The sequence below is a fragment of the Podarcis melisellensis genome (assembly GCF_964234715.1).
Source record: "Podarcis melisellensis genome assembly, chromosome: 3".
NCBI classification, from domain to species: Eukaryota; Metazoa; Chordata; class Lepidosauria; order Squamata; family Lacertidae; genus Podarcis; species Podarcis melisellensis.
The window spans coordinates 5,599,422-5,617,527 of record NC_138530.1 but is presented as its reverse complement, the minus strand read 5'-3'; the positions used below and the strand labels follow the sequence as shown (position 1 = coordinate 5,617,527).

The 18,106-nt window shown below is 45.3% G+C and overlaps 1 protein-coding gene and 1 long non-coding RNA gene across 2 annotated transcripts in view; one reads left to right on the top strand and one right to left on the bottom strand.

Moving 5' to 3' along the window:
- Positions 1–18,106, bottom strand: part of LOC309365574 (uncharacterized protein) — an 87,616-nt gene that overhangs the window by 12,523 nt on the left and 56,987 nt on the right. The window lies entirely within an intron of this gene.
- Positions 1,928–16,613, top strand: LOC309366069. Its single transcript, XR_014166464.1, has 3 exons — positions 1,928–2,867; positions 14,704–14,833; positions 16,390–16,613. It is a non-coding gene; the product is annotated as an uncharacterized lncRNA (long non-coding RNA).

The following is an 18,106-nucleotide window of genomic DNA, read 5'->3' as shown; positions in this document are numbered from 1 at the left end:
AAGTTGTATCCGAATAGGAAGCCCTGGATGACAGGAGAGGTTAGGAGATTCTTGAAGGCCAGAAACTCTGCTTTTAGAACTGGGGACCAGGTACCGTATGGTATAGAAAGAGCGAACTTGAAGAGGGGTATCAGGAAAGCAAAAGTGGGTAAGGAACCATATCATATCTTGTCTGCCAGTAGGACTTGACCCTTACCAGTTTGCGTACAAGGCAAAGAGATCCACGGAGGATTCTGTGGCAATGGCTTTACATCATTCCCAAGGCTCTGTTTATATTCCAGAGACTTCAGGTTGTTGGAAGTCTCATGGGAGACGGATGTTGATATTACTGGTTTCCCGGTTTCTTTGTTCCAGTTGCCTCTCTGCTTTCACAGAGAGAGGGTGTATGTTTCTTTTATGTCTGTGTAGTTAGAAATAAAACTCCTAGCATGTAGCTCACATCTCATCTGCTGCTGCTGTATACTCTATGTAATGAGGGAATGTGCCTGGAGCCTTATCAGAGGCTCAGGTCGTTAATCACGTTCGAAGACTCAACTGGAGGAGTAGCTCGGTCAAACGCAAGTCTGACATGAGCTGTGTTGTTCAGTGCCCTGCCCCCCACTCCTGCTGTGCTTCCAAGTAGATTTGTGAAGGCCTTTTCCCTTGTTACATTTTCAAAATACCAGAGGCTGGCAACTCTGCGGTATAGATGTAAAACGGATGCTGAATGCTTCCAGTGCCTTCAAACAAATTTGTACTTTTATCTGCTTCACCTGCACAATAAGAAGGATTTATGGAGGGGCCTAATACAGTGGTGCCCTGCAAGACGAATGCCTCGCAAGACGAAAAACCCGCAAGACGAAAGGGTTTTTCGGTTTTTGCGTCGCTTCGCTAGACGATTTTCCCTATGGGCTTGCTTCGCAAGACGAAAGCCCATAGGGAAATCTCCGGGGACCTCTTTTAAATGCTGGCGGTGGGGAGCAAAGCCTTTCCCCCCCCCCTCCGGACTTCAGAAGAGGTCTAGGAAGGCCGGCGGGGGCGAAAGGTTTTGCTCCCCACCGCCAGCATTTTAAAAGCGGTCCGGGATAGCAGGGATGCGCTTCCCGCTATCCCAGACGGCTTTTGAAGGCAGGCGGGGGCCCGCCAGCCTTCAGAAGAGGTCCTGGACCTCTTCCGAAGGCGGGCGGGGGGCAAAAGTCTTTGCTCCCCCCCCCCGCCTGCCTTCCCGGGAGAGCGATTTAAAAGCCCCCGGGAAGGCAGGCAGGGGGGACAAAGACTTTTGCCCCCCGCTCGCCTTCGGAAGAGGTCCTGGACCTCTTCCGAAGGCGGGCGGGGGGCAAAAGTCTTTGCTCCCCCCCCCGCCTGCCTTCCCGGGAGAGCGGGAAGGCAGCGTTGCGTTTTCCGCTCTCCCGGGAAGGCAGGCAGGGGGGGAGCAAAGACTTTCGCCCCCCGTCGGCCTTCAGAAGAGGTCGGGGGACAGACTGTCCCCGGACCTAGTCTGAAGGCGGTCTCCATAGGAACGCATTAATTGATTTTTAATGCATTCCTATGGGAAACCGTGCTTCGCAAGACGAAAAACTCGCAAGACGAAATGACTTGCGGAACGAATTAATTTCGTCTTGCGAGGCACCACTGTATCTGGCCTTTATTGAGCATTAGTTTCAATTTGTTCATGAGGAGGTTACACTACAATGCACATTCGCCCTGCATTTGTTCAGATTTGCTTGTATGAAGAATATATGTTTCCCCATTAATCCCATTTTTTGTGCATTTCCCCATTACTTTCCTAACTGCAAAAAGTCTGGGTTTCTCTTGTAGTGAATATGTTGCACTAGGGCAACAGATCGTTTTAATTACAGATAGGTAGCCGTGTTGGTCTGCCATAGTCAAAACAAAATAAAAAAAATCCTTCCAGTAGCACCTTAAAGACCAACTAAGTTATGTTTTAACCCACTTTAAACATGCAAACCTAACTTTCCTGTATGCGCTTGAATCCCTTATGCACAATAGTGGTGACAATCTGGAGGCAACCTCAGTGAAATATTGGCAAAGGGTCCTTGTTTGTTGCTGTTGTTTTCCTACCATCAGCCCTGGCCTACTGCCATTCTTGATGGAAAATGGCTATTATAAAGTTCATATTTGCTTTCTCTTGCTTTGGCCTAAAGGGTTTGCATTTCAGTGATTATCATCTTTAATCTCTGCCCATGGCCTCACTGGACCTGGGTTTTGCAGGGGTGGCAGGCGAGGTAAACTGAAAGAAAAAGGACCCTCTTCCTCCTAGTGTTGCAGGGCAAATCTGCTGTCTCACTAGTACCATTAACTACTCTTTTGTCAGGTTGAAAAAAGAGTCCTAAAGTTTATTTACTGCAGTAAATAGGTTCAGCGTGGTCATTTCCACAAAGGCTGAACAGAGGGGGGGGTGTTACCCCCCCTGGACCTTTTATAGGGTATACAGACAAAGAATTCATATAAAATCCAATCCAAAAGCTGCAAACATCAGCAGAGGGTAGCTGGCAAAACACCCATTGGATACAACTGTCTGGATGTCCAGCCTGCAACTTGACATGTGTCCAGCTCTTCTAGGGCCCCTCGCTTCTAAAGTTTTGAAGCCTACTGTGGTGTTTGCCCGTTCGTTTGAAAATGTCTGTACAGGGGGAGAGAAAGAGTTAATAGGTAGACCAATAGAAAAGCCAGAGGCGGAGCCTACCTGTTTATAAAAGGGCTAAGCCTGAGGTTTGGGGTGGGTAGTTGGTTTTAGTGGGTTGGTTGGGAAAGGCAGTTGGAAAAGCAGTTGGCAGACAGTTGGAATAGAGAGGCAGTTAGTGCAGTTGGTTCTTGTGTGAGGGGAGGTAGAAGAGATAGAGACAGGATAAAATAAGACTAAGAAGGTAAAAAGTAGCAACGTTTGGAATGCAGTTAAAGTTTATTTGTGTTTGCAATAAGCTACACTCTTCTTTTTAAACTTAAGAACCTGACTGAGACTAAGTGATTTACCAGGGAGGACCTGATTGGTGGCAGCGGATTAGTGGTGTACGGGTCAATAGTCCATGAGACGACCGGGGGCTCTGTATGAATGCCACAGCTACGTACTAAAGAAAGGAGAATTGTAGTCTGCGATTTATGTTCAGCTAGATAACAAGCCTATATGAGGGCAAGTTGTCCTTGGTAAGCTGGCATAGCCAGACTCCCAACAGTCAGACTCCCATAATTTTGCTACTTCCATGTTCACTCCTCAATATCATTCTTATCTGGTCCTCCCAGCCAAGCAGCAACTGGACTACCGTATTTTTCGCTCTATAAGACGCACCCGACCACAAGACGCACCTAGTTTTAGAGAAGAAGAAGAAGAGTTTGGATTTGATATCCCGCCTTTCACTCCCCTTCAGGAGTCTCAAAGCGGCTAACATTCTCCTTTCCCTTCCTCCCCCACAACAAACACTCTGTGAGGTGAGTGGGGCTGAGAGACTTCACAGAAGTGTGACTGGCCCAAGGTCACCCAGCAGCTGCATGTGGAGGAGCGGAGCCGCGAACCCGGTTCCCCAGATTAGGAGACTACCGCTCTTAACCACTACACCACACTGGCTGGAGAACAAGAAAAAAAAAATATTCTCTCCCTCTCTGCACAGTGCCTCTCCAGCAAGGCGAAGTCAGAACAGCAAGAGGGATCTCTGCGCAGCGAAAGCAGCAATCCCTCTCACTCTCCTGGCTTCAGGGATAGCTGTGCAGCCTGCATTTGCTCCATAAGACGCACACACATTTCCCCTTACTTTTTAGGAGGGGAAAAGTGCATCTTATAGAGCGAAAAATACGGTATGTGTCTTTTATGCACAAAAGGGAACTGTTATGAGCCAAAGAAGCCAAGGGTATTTTAACTGAACCCCAATGTCTCATTCAATTGGGACTTTTTATAGGTTTCTCACAAAAAACATATTTGGGGGGCCCTTGGAGTCCCCCCACCAGGAGGACATACTTAAAGGCATTCACTGCAAAGGCCCTATTTGTGATATCAAGTCACCTTCCAGACGCAGCAGGTGTGAGCAGCCTTTGGGGATCAAATGTCTTTTTTTACTTGAATCCCAAGATCCACCAGTTGGAGACTGGGGCAAAAGCCACACACTTGGAATGAAAGAATCGCAAGGTAGGCCAACTCATTGCCTCTTAGTCAGGCTCCAGAATGCTCCCCCACGTGATGTTTAAAGCCAAGAGCTTAGGGTGCTTTGGCAACCCATATGATCTACTTGGTGCATTTTCCCTCAAACCGAACTCTTTCCATTTTGAAAACGGAAGCTAAGGCTGAGCTGAAGTGTTTACATTTCATGAGCCATTGCGCAAGTGCCGTTGACAGCTCAGTTGGTTAGAATCCGGTGCAGGTAAGAGTGCACCGGATGCCACTGGTGCTGATCAGTGGCATAGCGTGGGTTGCCAGTGCCCGGGGCCTCATGGAGTAGGAAAAGGAAGAGAAACTGACAGAGTATGCATGCACATTCAACTGCCTAACAGCATCCGCATCACCCAGGAGATTGCAACCACAGAAATAAGAAAAGAAGAAGAGGAGGAGGAGGAATTTGGATTTGATATCCCGCTTTATCACTACCCTGAGGAGTCTCAAAGCGGCTCACAATCTCCTTTCCCTTCCTCCCCCACAACAGACACTCTGTGAGGTGAGAGGGGCTGAGAGACTTCAGAGAAGTGTGACTAGCCCAAGGTCACCCAGCAGCTGCATGTGGAGGAGCGGAGACGCGAACCCGGTTCTCCAGATTATGAGTCTACCACTCTTAACCACTATACCGCACTGTCATTTCTCTGTCTGGAGAGGTCACTTCCTGGTTCGCATGGAGAAGCTGTTTTCAGCAGAGCCCAGTGACGGAAGCACACAACTGTATTGAGGCAGCACCAGATGTCAAAATTTTGCACACCTAACAAGTTTGCTCCTGAGGCAGCTGCCCCTGTGACCCCACCACTGGTGCTGATAATGCCAAGGTTGTAGGTTCGATGCCTATAATGGACAGCTGCATATTGCTGCATTGAACCTCATGGTCCCTTCCAACTCTACAATCCTATAGTTGTGTGACAGCTTCAGTAAATTGGAGCTTGGTGCAGGGAAACAAATCAGGTAATGGGCATTCAGCAAAGACGTGCCCATACCCTCTTAGGCCTGTTGAGCATCATAAGAATATGACTTGAAATGCAACACACGGGGTGTCTGTGCGTGAGGGACAGCCATCTCGGTGTTTTTGTTGTTGTGTCATTTAGTCGTGTCCGACTCTTCATGGCCCCATGGACCAAAGCACACCAGGCACTCCTGTCTTCCACTGCCTGCCCCCAGTTTGGTCAAACTCATGCTGGTAGCTTCGAGAACACTGTCCAACCATCTCGTCCTCTGTCATCCCCTTCTCCTTGTGCCCTCCATCTTTCCCAACATCAGGGTCTTTCCCAGGGAGTCTTTTCTTCTCATGAGGTGGCCAAAGTCTTGGAGCCTCAGCTTCAGGATCTGTCCTTCCAGTGAGCACTCAGGGCTGATTTCCTTCAGAATGGATAGCTTTGATCTTCTTGTAGTCCATGGGACTCTAAAGAGCCTCCTCCAGCACCATAATTCAAAAGCATCAGTTCTTCAGTGATCAGCCTTCTTTATGGTCCAGCTCTCGCTTCCGTACATCACTACTGGGAAAACCATAGCTTTAACTATACAGACCTTTGTCAGCAAGGTGATGTCTGCTTTTTAAGATGGTGTCTCGGTTTGTCATTGCTTTTCTCCCAAGAAGCAGGCGTCTTTTAATTTCGTGACACCTGTCACCATCTGCAGTGATCATGGAGCCCAAGAAAGTCAAATCTCTCACTGCCTCCATTTCTTCCCCTTCTATTTGCCAGGAGGTGATGGGCCCAGTGACCATGATCTTCTTTTTTTGATGTTGAGCTTCAGACCATATTTTGCGCTCTCCTCTTTCACCCTCATTAAAAGTTTCTTTAATTCCTCCTCACTTTCTGCCATGATTTGTGTCATCATCTGCATATCTGAGGTTGTTGATATTTCTTCCGGCAATCTTAATTCCGTCTTGGGATTCATCCAGCCCAGCAGGGAGTCAACATACAGCCTTGTCATACTCCTTTCCCAATTTTGAACCAATCAGTTGTTCCATATCCAGTTCTAACTGTAGCTTCTTGCCCCACATAGAGATTTCTTTGGAGATAGATGAGGTGATCAGGCACTCCCATTTCCCTCTCAGTGTTTTACAAACCACTAATGTACATAGCCAAAGCCCAGGAATTTGTTTTGAGTACCAGAACTGAATGGAGTTCCACACAAAGATCTTCTCCTGGTTACCCCCCCCCCAAACAAACACCCTTCTTTATCAGACAGTTTTATTGCATATCACCAAAGGCTGCAGCAATGTACACAGAATCATTCAACAATTAAAAGACAATATACTGGATTGATACAAAAAACTTAAAACATTTATATTATCAAAACATTACCTAATCTAAATGCTATAAAAGTACCGTAATATACAAGTTAAGACATTAAACAATAAGATTTAGAAGCTAAAATTATCACATGGCCACCAATTGTAATTTAATCCTTGATATCCATATTCATGTACTTAATTGACTTGGGACAGTGGTTCAGTTAAATTAGGGTACAGCAATAGGTTAAGTTCTGCCTGCTGTATGGCTCAATTTTCTTATAAAAAACATCTGATAACAGTTTGACAGGGTGCAACTCAACTTTTAACACCATTTTTTTTTCTTCGTTTCTATTCAATTCAATCCTATATATATATCAGATGGGGGGGTCAGGGGGGTTGAGATAGCAGGTACCAAGACACTGTTTGGGGGGAAAGGTTCCTGCTTTTTCCTTTTCATAATGTGAAACTAAATATCTGACCTAGAGCACTAGGAACATTTTAGAGAACACCACGTAGAAGGCTATGACAGCATACAAGCAGCCCTGATAAGAAGTGCCTGATAACTTCCATATTTGAAACCACAAAGAAAGGCACAAACCACAAACAAACGAATACAGGCAGTGGGGCCTCTTGCTTGGTGTTATTTGCTTTATGAATTAAGTCCCAGTTTCTCAATACACACACTTGCTATTCACCCCAACACTCTTCCTACATGGATTCACACATTCATGAATTCAGTTGGGCCAGTGTTCACATCATCCTGTTTTACTTAGCATTTTGGTTTGAAGTCCCAAGTTCCACCTTCTCTGCACTTGCTGCAAGATTGTATATTATTAAACAATAAAAGGCACAATTTTCCAAGAGAACATATGTCTTGGAGTTGCATATAATCCCCACCAGGCGTCAGAAACTGGCAGATATTACTCGGAAATTTCAAAATTAATACCCAGATAATTCATATCTTTTCCCCCTGGGTGGTCGCAAATATAAACTTGAAAGTCTTTTGATACATTCATATAAAAGTTCATTTACACCTTACATACTTCAGATAGAAATGGTTCTGGAAAAGTGCAGTTACAATCAGAACACAAAATTCTTCCTCTTCCAATTATTCACCATGGTTCAGTAGCATACCAGTGATTAGTTCATTGTACATACTTTCTCCATTTACTTTAATACATCAATTTGCATGCAAACATTAAAAATCACTTTTCCTTCAAAGGAACCATACATAAGGTAACTTTGTTCAATATTGCCTTTCACCCAAGGGAAACCTAGGAGGAATCACCTACTGGGTAACTGTATCAATAAGCATCGAGGTATTTGTCTATCAACATCTTAATTCTGCTGTCACTAATGCATTTGACAACTTTGGAGGTTCAATCAACACGAAGAGCTTCAGTATCTCCTTCTCATATAAGATGTTTGTTTTGGAACACTTTCCACAGCCAAATGTGAACAGGGAAATAAAAGTTATTTTGCCTAAGACCTCTTCTGGCATGTACACTTAGAAATCAAAAAGGCCCATCTCAATTTTCAATTAATAGATATCCAAGGAGTATCTTTCATGGGAGGGACATACTAAAAAGAGCACAAACAATATTCCAGGTCCCTACTCTTGCTGTTAATTTATGGATGGTTAGCTGTCCAGCCAGCCAAAAAGATATATTATACTCTTAGTTCTTAATTCAGAATTCTTTAAAAGTTGGTTTTTATATTATACTCTTAGTTCTTAATTCAGAATTCTTTAAAAGTTGGTTTTTACTCATGAAAACCTCAACCAATAATCTGAGTGCTGTTTATCAGCACATGCAAGACTTTGACTAAGTGTGTCGCTGGTCACACACCACCTTTATGCAATTCAGCTTTTACTATATTTAGTAAACTCTCAATAATAGCATCTTAATATATTGCTTTCATTAATACTCATCAGCATAAACACTCAACCATCTTTACAGCCCATTGCCCAACTTTCCTCCTGTTCCAACATTCTCACTTCTCTACCCTCTACCTCTCACCTTTTCTACTTCCCTCTACCTTCTCCAGCCCAGACCACTACTTCACCTTCTGCATACATCTCTCTTCAAAAGAAGAGCCTTCTCCGACAGACCACTACTTCACCTTCATACAATTGTTCATCCCTTTTACAAATAAAAATATTATACGCATTTCAAAAATATAAAGGTAGTGCAAAAATCAATTTTGGTTGAATTTAAATATTGCTATGCAATATTTGGTAATTTGTAATTTTCCTTAGTGTTCTCTGGCCCCATTTTAACCTGGTTTCCAGACTCCACCAAGGGCTGCATAGCGTCTTTGTTTCTGTGTTAAACACAGACACTGCAAGGGGGATGATTTACTGCTTTGTCCCCGTAACCCTCTTACTTCTCTTCTCATCTATCTGAACATGGGATGGGGGGGTTAAAACCCCATCCCTTTTGACAACACTACCTTTTTCCATACATTTGTACACTTTTACTTTTGATCAACATTTAACAAGCGGTTTCTAAATCCACCAGGGTACCTTATGCAACAGAGTCAATAAGAAACAAATCTTATTAACAAAAACATTAAGATACCAGGTAGCTCAAAGCACAGTGAACTGATGACATTCAAATTCTGAAACCAGTACATGATTATATTAGTAATTGAAACCTTCCCAACTTTAACATGAAAATATAAAATTTGACCTCATGAGCAACTCATGTCACTTTTAATATTAAAGACCAAATAATCCCCCCTTTAAAAAAAAAATACTTGTACTCTGCAAGATTCTAGGTGTTTTAAGGTCTGTTTCCCAACACCCTAAGACGCAGTACAGTAGATGTGGCAGAATTGAGAACCCCTTCATGCAGGGTTCTATTCCTGCCTCTGCAGAGCACATATCCTTTTTTTTTTCCGGACCCCACGTGTTGGCAATACAATACAAGCCAACTGGACGCACCTATGCTGGTTACTGCCAGAATACAGAAAGGAGCTTAAAGGGGGTTTTTCAACTGTAGCTTGACATTTCCAATTGTCCAAAAGAACAAACACTGCAAGGGGGTCAGTTTACTTTTCCTTTTTTTTCTTTTTTTTTCTTTTTCTTTCCCTTAACCTCTGGGACACTCCGTCCACCTAATGTTGTTTCTCACTCAGTCACCTTTCTCCGCGTCCTGTTAGTGGCCTAGACGGACTCGCGTAACTAGGAACCACACCTTACAAGGACCACACTTTGCTTCGTCAGCGGCTCTGAGCCTCGATGTCTCATCCACTCAAAACATTCACTGGAGTGTCCCCATACACAAATAAATACACATACATACAAACCCCATACACATACAAACCCCATGCACCTCCCCAATCCCCTTTACCCACAAACTTCCCAAGACCGGTGGCACTTTACTGCTCTTCTACCGGCAAACCAGCGGCACACTACTGCTCTCTACTGGCTAAACCCAGCGGCACTTTACTGCTCCTACTGGGCGGGGCTGATCAAACCCCTGACTCCCACAAAACAAGCTGTGGAGCCTACCTTTCCCTTCCCTTGGGCACCCTTTTCCCCGTGCAGCTGCTGTCTTTCTTCCGTCTCTGCTGCGTCTCCACTCAGGTACGGGGTGGGGGGCTCCCCCTAGAAAACGTAGGGTGCGCGCTTGGAGCCACCAACGCCGACCGAGCTGTTCGCTGAGCAGTGACGCCCCGGTCCTTCGTCCTTGTCCTCAGAGAACGCGGGTTCCCGGCCAACGCACCAAGAAATGTAGCCTTATTAGAGTTCACCGATTGGGTCTGCGTTGCTCCGGGACAGGAGGAAGGAAGTCAAAATGACACCGAGGTTGTTTCAAAGAAAGAGTTTATTCTGCTCTCCGGATAGCAGAAGGCACTTGCGTGGTGAGTCCACAGCAAGTACAAAGAAATGACAGGTTTCATGCAGTTTATATATCCTCCAGGCACCCTCTCCCTCCTCCCCTAGGAGCCCAACCACGTCGGCGTACGTACACAGGTTGACATCACATATGTTCCTGCTCTGGTACTCTCAGCCATAAAGGGATCTTCCTTCCTATACTTCTGACCATAAAAGGATATTCCTGTTCCTACTCCTATCTTGGAGCAAGAGGTCACTACTTCCGAGAACATGCTCTGGCGTTAGTCCCAGACTTGGGTCTCTGCATCATTTGTGTTCAGAACATAAGATATCTCTGTGTCTGTTCTACTGGTAGAGTCAAGGCCAGTCTTGCCATCAAACTGATAAGGGAGAGAGCTGTGTTCTTGTTTTGCATTTGCTCAACAGCTGAAGTTTATGCATTTTAGCTAAGGAGAAATGGGGATTTTGGTGCAGTTTAAAAGCTGCCTGCACAGTCAGTTTTGGGGTTTGGGAAACCCATTCCTTCACAATATATTAAAAAATAATGTTAATTAATACAATGTGCAATTATATTTGGAGTCTAGTGATAAAGAGAAAATATAGCTTGATGTAGATAGGGTCAAATAAATTCATATCCTTTACAGTTGATGGCTACCTTGGCTATATAATTTGCTCTAATTTTCCTAGCAGCAGTTGCAAAGAGTGCTACACGCCAGGTCACATACTTATGTCTGTGAGAAGATATAAAATCATGTCAGAGGGGCTCTGACTAGGGGACCTTGTCATTATAAGTGCTAAAAATCTTTCTCTTGCTTCATTATATAATGTGCAGCACAAGATATAATGCATGAGGTCCTCTACTTCAGGACATCCCCTAATGCAAACACGTTTGTTTGTTGGTATGCCTCTGTATCTCCCATCTCTATAAGCAGAGTTCGTTGTAATTAATCGTAACACTGTAAAAGCTTACCTTCTTTATTGAAGGCATAACATTTAGACTCTAAGAAGCAGTAGAGCAGGGAGAATGGAGACGTCTTGCTGCCCTGTGGTACAACTGAGAGTCAGAGGTCCGTATCTACTGGTTACAAATCATCCATGAATCTACCAGGATGCAGTCATTAACTCAGCTTTTTCCTCGCTTCACATCCTCCCAGTCTCGCCACAGGCCTAAACCTCTTATCCCTACATCTCATCTTGGGGAGGACATTGTGCTTCTGCCTGGAACAACAGCCCCACCTTCCTTCAAAGCATGGTACGACTTGCTGGACGTTGCAAAAAAGTGCCCAGAAGCACATTCTCCAGGAGCTTACAACTGCAGAAAGCCCAGCCTTCCCCTGGCAACCTTCTGGTTTCTAGCCGTGCATCGAGCCTCCTTCAACCTATCCTAACGCAGCCATGAAGATCTTTCCCCTGTGCTTGGCTGCCCTGTGTTTGCTGCTCCCGGCTGCCTCAGGTAAGGGATGGAGAGGACGAAGGGAGAGGGAGACTGCTGTTGCACGGGAAAATAAAAAACAGTCTTCAAACATTTTGAGAACGGCTCAGAAATTGAACTGGGAGGCAGGGCTGGTCCAAGGCAGCTTCTTGCGGCAAATCAGAGGGTGCGTCATCTGCCTTCCAACCGCAGTGAGGCTGTGGGTGGTTGCAAGGCCAGCGTGGTGTAGTGGTTAAGAGCAGTGGACTTGTAATCTGGTGAACCGGGTTCGCTTCCCCGCTCCTCCACATGCAGCTGCTGGGTGACCTTGGGCCAGTCACACTTCTCTGAAGTCTCTCAGCCCCACTCACCTCACAGAGTGTTTGTTGTGGGGGAGGAAGGGAAAGGAGATTGTTAGCCGCTTTGAGACTCCTTCAGGTAGTGATAAAGCGGGATATCAAATCCAAACTCTTCTTCTTTCTCCCCTCATGCGCCTTGGTGCTTCTGCTGTGGTTTCATCCAGCCTCTCCTCCTTCTCCTGGCTCCGCCTTGCTGCTGCTTCCTTTCTCAGTTGGCTTGCTCTCCCAGGGACTGACCGATGGACTGACTGAGCAATAGGTGCCAGGGAAGAAGACGCTTCCACAATGCACAAGCACAGGATCCAAGTGGGCAGGGGTATGCACGGCAATATTGCCAGTGGGGCCAGCTTCTGCGCAAGCAGCTGGAGGTGAAATGGAAAATAAGAGCTGGAGGGCAGATTTCCCAATGGTACTTAGCACAGGCTTCAAAGCAGCAGAGAGGCATGAGAGGGCTTCTTCCCCCTGCCCCAGTTCACTATCAATCATGAAATTTGAAATATACTCGGAGTCGAGAGTGGATTTCATGCTCTTTATTCAGCTCATAGTGGTGAGGAGGAAAGGAAGTTCCCCCAGAATGTGTGCTTTATATACATTATTTACACAATGGGCCCCCCGTGGTTGGCTAATTCTGGGATTCTCCTGTAGGCCAATCAGGTTGTGGATTCCCTTCCACCTGGAGCTGGATTGGGTGGCTCCTGTGGACCAATCAGACTGTTGCATTCTGGGTCCTATTGTTATAGGACCAATCAGACTGCTGCATTCTGGGTCCTATTGTTCTAGGACCAATCAGACTGCTGCATTTTGGATCCTATTCAACTCAGTACATAACAGAATTGTAGAGTTGGAAGCCTCACTCTCAGCTGATTATTCTTCCCTGTCCTACCAGTCTGAACCTGGTTCAAAGTCCCCTTTTCTCTCTGGTGCCTCCTGCTACCGCACATCCTCATCCAGGGGTGTAAGAAGAGGGGGAGGGGCACTCACCCCGGGTGCCACTCAGGGGGGTGACAAGATGGCCCACTGCCTCCCCCCAGCTGTAGAGCGGCCGAGGGCACACACGCAGTCAGTATACGGGTTGCCGCTTGCACAGCGACTGTATGGGATGCCACGCATGCACAGTCCATACAGGATGTCGCACGTGTGCAGTCCGTACGGATGCTGCGCATGCGCCGCCAAGCAGTTTGCCTCGCCCCGGGTGCCAGAGAGAGTGTTCCACCACCACTGTCCACATCCAGCCCATCCCTGAAATTTTCCCAATCCTGGTCCTTTGGCCAAAACAGCACCATCCATGCACACAAGTAACATATCAGCAAGGCTTGGGGGCAACTTAACGTTTGCCAAACCTCAGGGAACTGCCCAACGCCACCCAAAAATAAACCCACTGTCTAATGAGGCTGACTGGTGTGAATGGTGTGTGTGTGTGTATAGGGCCAGATTTAGGTTTGATGAGTCCCTAAGCTACTGAAAGTAATGGGGCCCTTTATATGTCCAACTGTCCTTTGCCAACAACAAATTGTCGCTGTTTTTTTGTGTTGAATAATATATGCTATATGGTAAGTTATGGATCTAATAGGTATCTAAAGCCATTTGCACATAACAAAATATGTATTTTAATATTAGATAACAGGCACAACACCTTGACCTACATTCAACTGTGCTGCACTACAGTCTGCAGCTGTGTGCTGCATGTGGCCATGCAACCAGTCCATGCAGAATGTAGGCACGCTATATATAGAAAGGAGCAAACCAGTGATATTTTAGGGAGCAGGCTAGCAGTCAGTGGCCATGACTTACATCATAGGAGCCTACACAACACAAAACACTGTTGCTGGATGTAGGTTTTACTCTATTTCTTTTTTTATCTTATATTTTGGAAATATATGTCCAGGTTTTTTTTCCTTTTATTTTTTTTTGGGGGGGGGCAAGAGAGTGGGGCCCTAAGCTATAGCTTGTTTAGCTTATACGTAAATCCAGCAGAGTGTGTGTGTGTGTGTGTGTGTGTGTGAGAGAGAGAGAGAGAGAGAGAGAGAGAGAGAGAGAGAGAGAGAGAAAGAAACTGGGAAGAGGAAGATTGGAATGAAGTTATCCTGGATGAGAGTGTGGCTGGCTGGAACCATGAAGGAAGCAGCCTGTACTATGAAGACATTCTTGATTGTCCCATTTATGATGAACTGATTGTAAAGTGGGGGGTGGGGACCGTGGTGAACATCTGCAGCCAATGGTTGTGGGGTAATGGGACTGCCACAATATTCAGAGGGGCACGGGATTCCTCACTTCCCCTTCTAAAGCCAGTGAAATTATGTCTCCCTTTTCTCCTCTTCTCAATTTGCTTTACTCTCCAAAGTACAGTGGTGCCCTGCAAGACGAATGCCTCGCAAGATGAAAGACCCGCTAGATGAAAGGGTTTTCCGTTTTTCGATGCGCTTAGCAAGACGAATTTCCCTATGGGCTTGCTTCGCAAGACGAAAACGTCTTGCGAGTCTTGCGATTTTTTTCACTTCCCCCCCTTTTTCTAAGCCGCTAATAGCCTTTTAGCCGCTAAGCCGCTAAGCCTTTAATAGCCGCTAATAGCGCTAATCCGCTAAGCCGCTAATAGGGTTGCTTCGCAAGACAAAAAAACCGCTAGACGAAGAGACTCGCGGAATGGATTATTTTCGTCCTGCGAGGCACCACTGTAGACAGTGATATTCCCCCCTCCCCCCGTTTATGCAGGATATGCAAGGTACATAGTGCATAATAATCTACAATGCCGGGCTGCTCGTGCAGAATGCCTCTATTCCTTCTGTCCCTGGAAGATGTTTAAGATTGGAGTTTGCAAAAACAGCAAGACATGTTGCAAAAGGTAACTACAGCTCACCAAAGAAAAGTTCTCAAAGGTTGTTGGACGAAAGTTGCACCTCTGCCCTGTCTCACTCCCAGCACTCATCAGATTTGGGCGACAACAGGCTTTCATCTTAATCACCTTTCCTAGTTAGTCATTTCCGCTAAATAATAATAATAATAATAATAATAATAATAATAATAATAATATATTATTTATACCCCGCCCACCTGGCTGGGTTTCCCCAGCCACTCTGGGCAGCTTCCAACAAAATATTAAAATACAATAGTGCATCAAACATTAAAAGCTTCCCTAAACAGGGCTGCCTTCAGATGTCTTCTAAAAGTCAGATAGTTGTTTATCTCCTTGACATCTGAGGGGAGGGCATTCCACAGGGCAGGCGCCACCACTGAGTATGCCCTCTGCCTGGTTCCCTGTGACCTCACTTCTCCCCAAGGAAGCAGATTGGGTTTTTTACCCAGAGCTTAAATAAAATCTTGTACAATATTTCCTAAAAGCGAGTCAATGAGGATTTCTATTTCAGTTCAGTATCAGTGTTGAAGATTACCTCCTTCTGCCTCCCCGGTGCTTTTAAGTTAGTACTGCAGATTTTATACAAGCAGAAATTCTGCCATCTTGGATTTAGGCTGAGGGACCTGCTGAACTAAGAAAGTAGTTTTATTATGACTAACTCTGATAATCTTGTGCATGGGGGGATAATTGAAGAAAAGTGTTTATGATGCTTGCCAGAATTAGCCATACATTTATTTACATGCTGACAATCTTTGGTAAGGTAAGTGTGTTTGCATGCATTATTTATAATGGCTTTATAATGAGTTTATAATGGAAAATAGTTTTATTACTTAAATAGTCTCCTAAATTCTCCCTCTTCCATTTCTTTTAGAAAGAAGGTGCAACCTATCTAACTCCCAATGTCCAAAGCAATACACAAACTGAAACGCAGCCATCCTTTGAATTTCACACCTCTCTGAATTTTGCAGCACCGTTCCCTAGTCACGTAACGTGTGCAAAAGTGCACAGGAGTGGAGAGGTGTACACATGCAAACACAGTGGGAGAAATTTGCACTAAAATCCCAACAAAAATGAAAACAAAATTTGCAAACTGAGATGAAGAACTGAACTTAACATTGGGAAAATGAGGAGCTGAAATTGAACGCCACCCATCCGTACCAAAGGATGGGTTTGGGAATGTTTCTTATGCCATCCTAGCAGCTCGAAAGCATACTAACGCAAGTAGATAAATAGGTACCGCTGTGGTGGGAAGGTAAACGGCATTTCCGTGCGCTCTGGTTTCCGTCACGGTGTCCCGTTGTGCCAGAAGCAGTTTAGTCCTGTTGGCCACATGACCTGGACAGCTGTCTGTGGACAAACACCGGCTGCCTCGGCCTGAAAGTCGCCTTGGACTGGACTTAACTGTCCAGGGGTCCTTTACCTTTACCTTACCTTATGCACCAACATGACTTCCTTTGTTTTTCCACGTGTCAACTGTTGTGGCTTTGCTATGAAGTTCTTTGCTATGAACTAACCCTTGGGTTTTCTTCTTCTTTGTTTTTAAGTAAGTAAGTATGGTGTTGAGTGCTGCCTGCTCACCCAGGAATCTGTGAAAAACAAGAGGTGCTTCCTCCTTCCGAGAGCCACTGGATCCTGTTTCATCCCTGACTGGAGACGTCTTCTGCTTATTCACCAGAGAATCTGAACCAAAAAAAAGGAAGCCTTTGCAACATTTTTAATGAGTACACAAGCTTCTCCTTTGCAATAAAAGCAAATTAAAAGGTGCGGTTCCCTCTATTTCCAAGTTTCTTTTTTTAATAGTAAAGGTAAAGGGACCCCTGACCATCAGGTCCAGTCTTGTCTGACTCTGGGGTTGTGGCACTCATCTCACTTTATTGGCCGAGGGAGCCGGTGTACAGCTTCTGGGTTATGTGGCTAGCATGACTAAGCTGCTTCTGGCAAACCAGAGCAGCACACAGAAACGCTGTTTATCTTCCCACCGGAGTGGTACCTATTTATCTACTTGCACTTTGATGTGCTTTCGAGCTGCTAGTTTGGCAGCAGCAGGGACCAAGCAACGTGAGCTCTCCCCGTCGCAAGGATTCGAACCACCGACCTTCTGATTGGCAAGTCCTAGGCTCTGCAGGAGCACAATGGGGAAAGGTAGACTGCAAAGGCAATAGATAAGCGGCATGGACAGCTCAGTTGGGTAGAGCATGGGGCTCATGATGCCAAGGGAGGGGGGAGGGAGGAAAAATGGGAAATAAGGATGATATGTTTCTGGATAATATGTTTTGTTTAAATTTCGAATAAAAGGGTTATTTTAAAAAATCCAAAGAGACTGGAGTAAATTCATTGACTATTTAAACCAGAACTGTAGAAGTTTGAAGACACTAGCAGGATTAAAATAAATCTTACGACATGGATTTGAATAAAGAGGAAACTGTGAGATGTAGATTGGTAATAGAAAACTGTTGGCGGGAGGGAGGGAAGTCATTGCTCGGCAGAGCGGGGGGGGGGGGAGAAGAGTTGTACAAATGAATGTGGAAATTTACTCTTGTTTGGTTAAAGTGCAAATTTAATTTAAAAAGTATTCAAAACAATAATAATAATTCAAATTCCCCTAGTAGTATTTTGTAGTTTTGCCTTCCTTCCAGGTGGTGGCATCATATGCTCACTTTCAGAAGAAGAAGAAGAATTGGGGGAAGGAAGGAAGGAAAAGTTTTCCCTCTGGTGGATGCATTTCTGTAAAGAAGAAGAAGAGGAGGAGGAGGAGGAGGAGGAAGAATAGAGGAGAGAGCATTGTAGTGTGATTTTTATTTTCTGTGTTAAGCATGAACAAGAAGCAGCTTAAATATTTACAATTCTTATTGAGATATAATAAGGTAAACGGTGTTTCTGTGTGCTGCCCTGGTTTGCCAGAAGCGGCTTAGTCATGCTGGCCACATGACCCGGAAGCTGTACGCCGGCTCCCTTGGCCAATAAAGCGAGATGAGCGCCGCAACCCCAGAGTGAGTCACGACTGAACCTAATGGTCAGGGGGCCCTTTACCTTTAAGGTTATATCAGAGACTATCCTTTATATGTGAAGCTGAGGCTCCAATACTTTGGCCACCTCATGAGAAGAGAAGACTCCCTGGAAAAGACCCTGATGTTGGGAAAGATGGAGGGCACAAGGAGAAGGGGACGACAGAGGACGAGATGGTTGGACAGTGTTCTCGAAGCTACCAGCATGAGTTTGACCAAACTGGGGGCAGGCAGTGGAAGACAGGAGTGCCTGGTG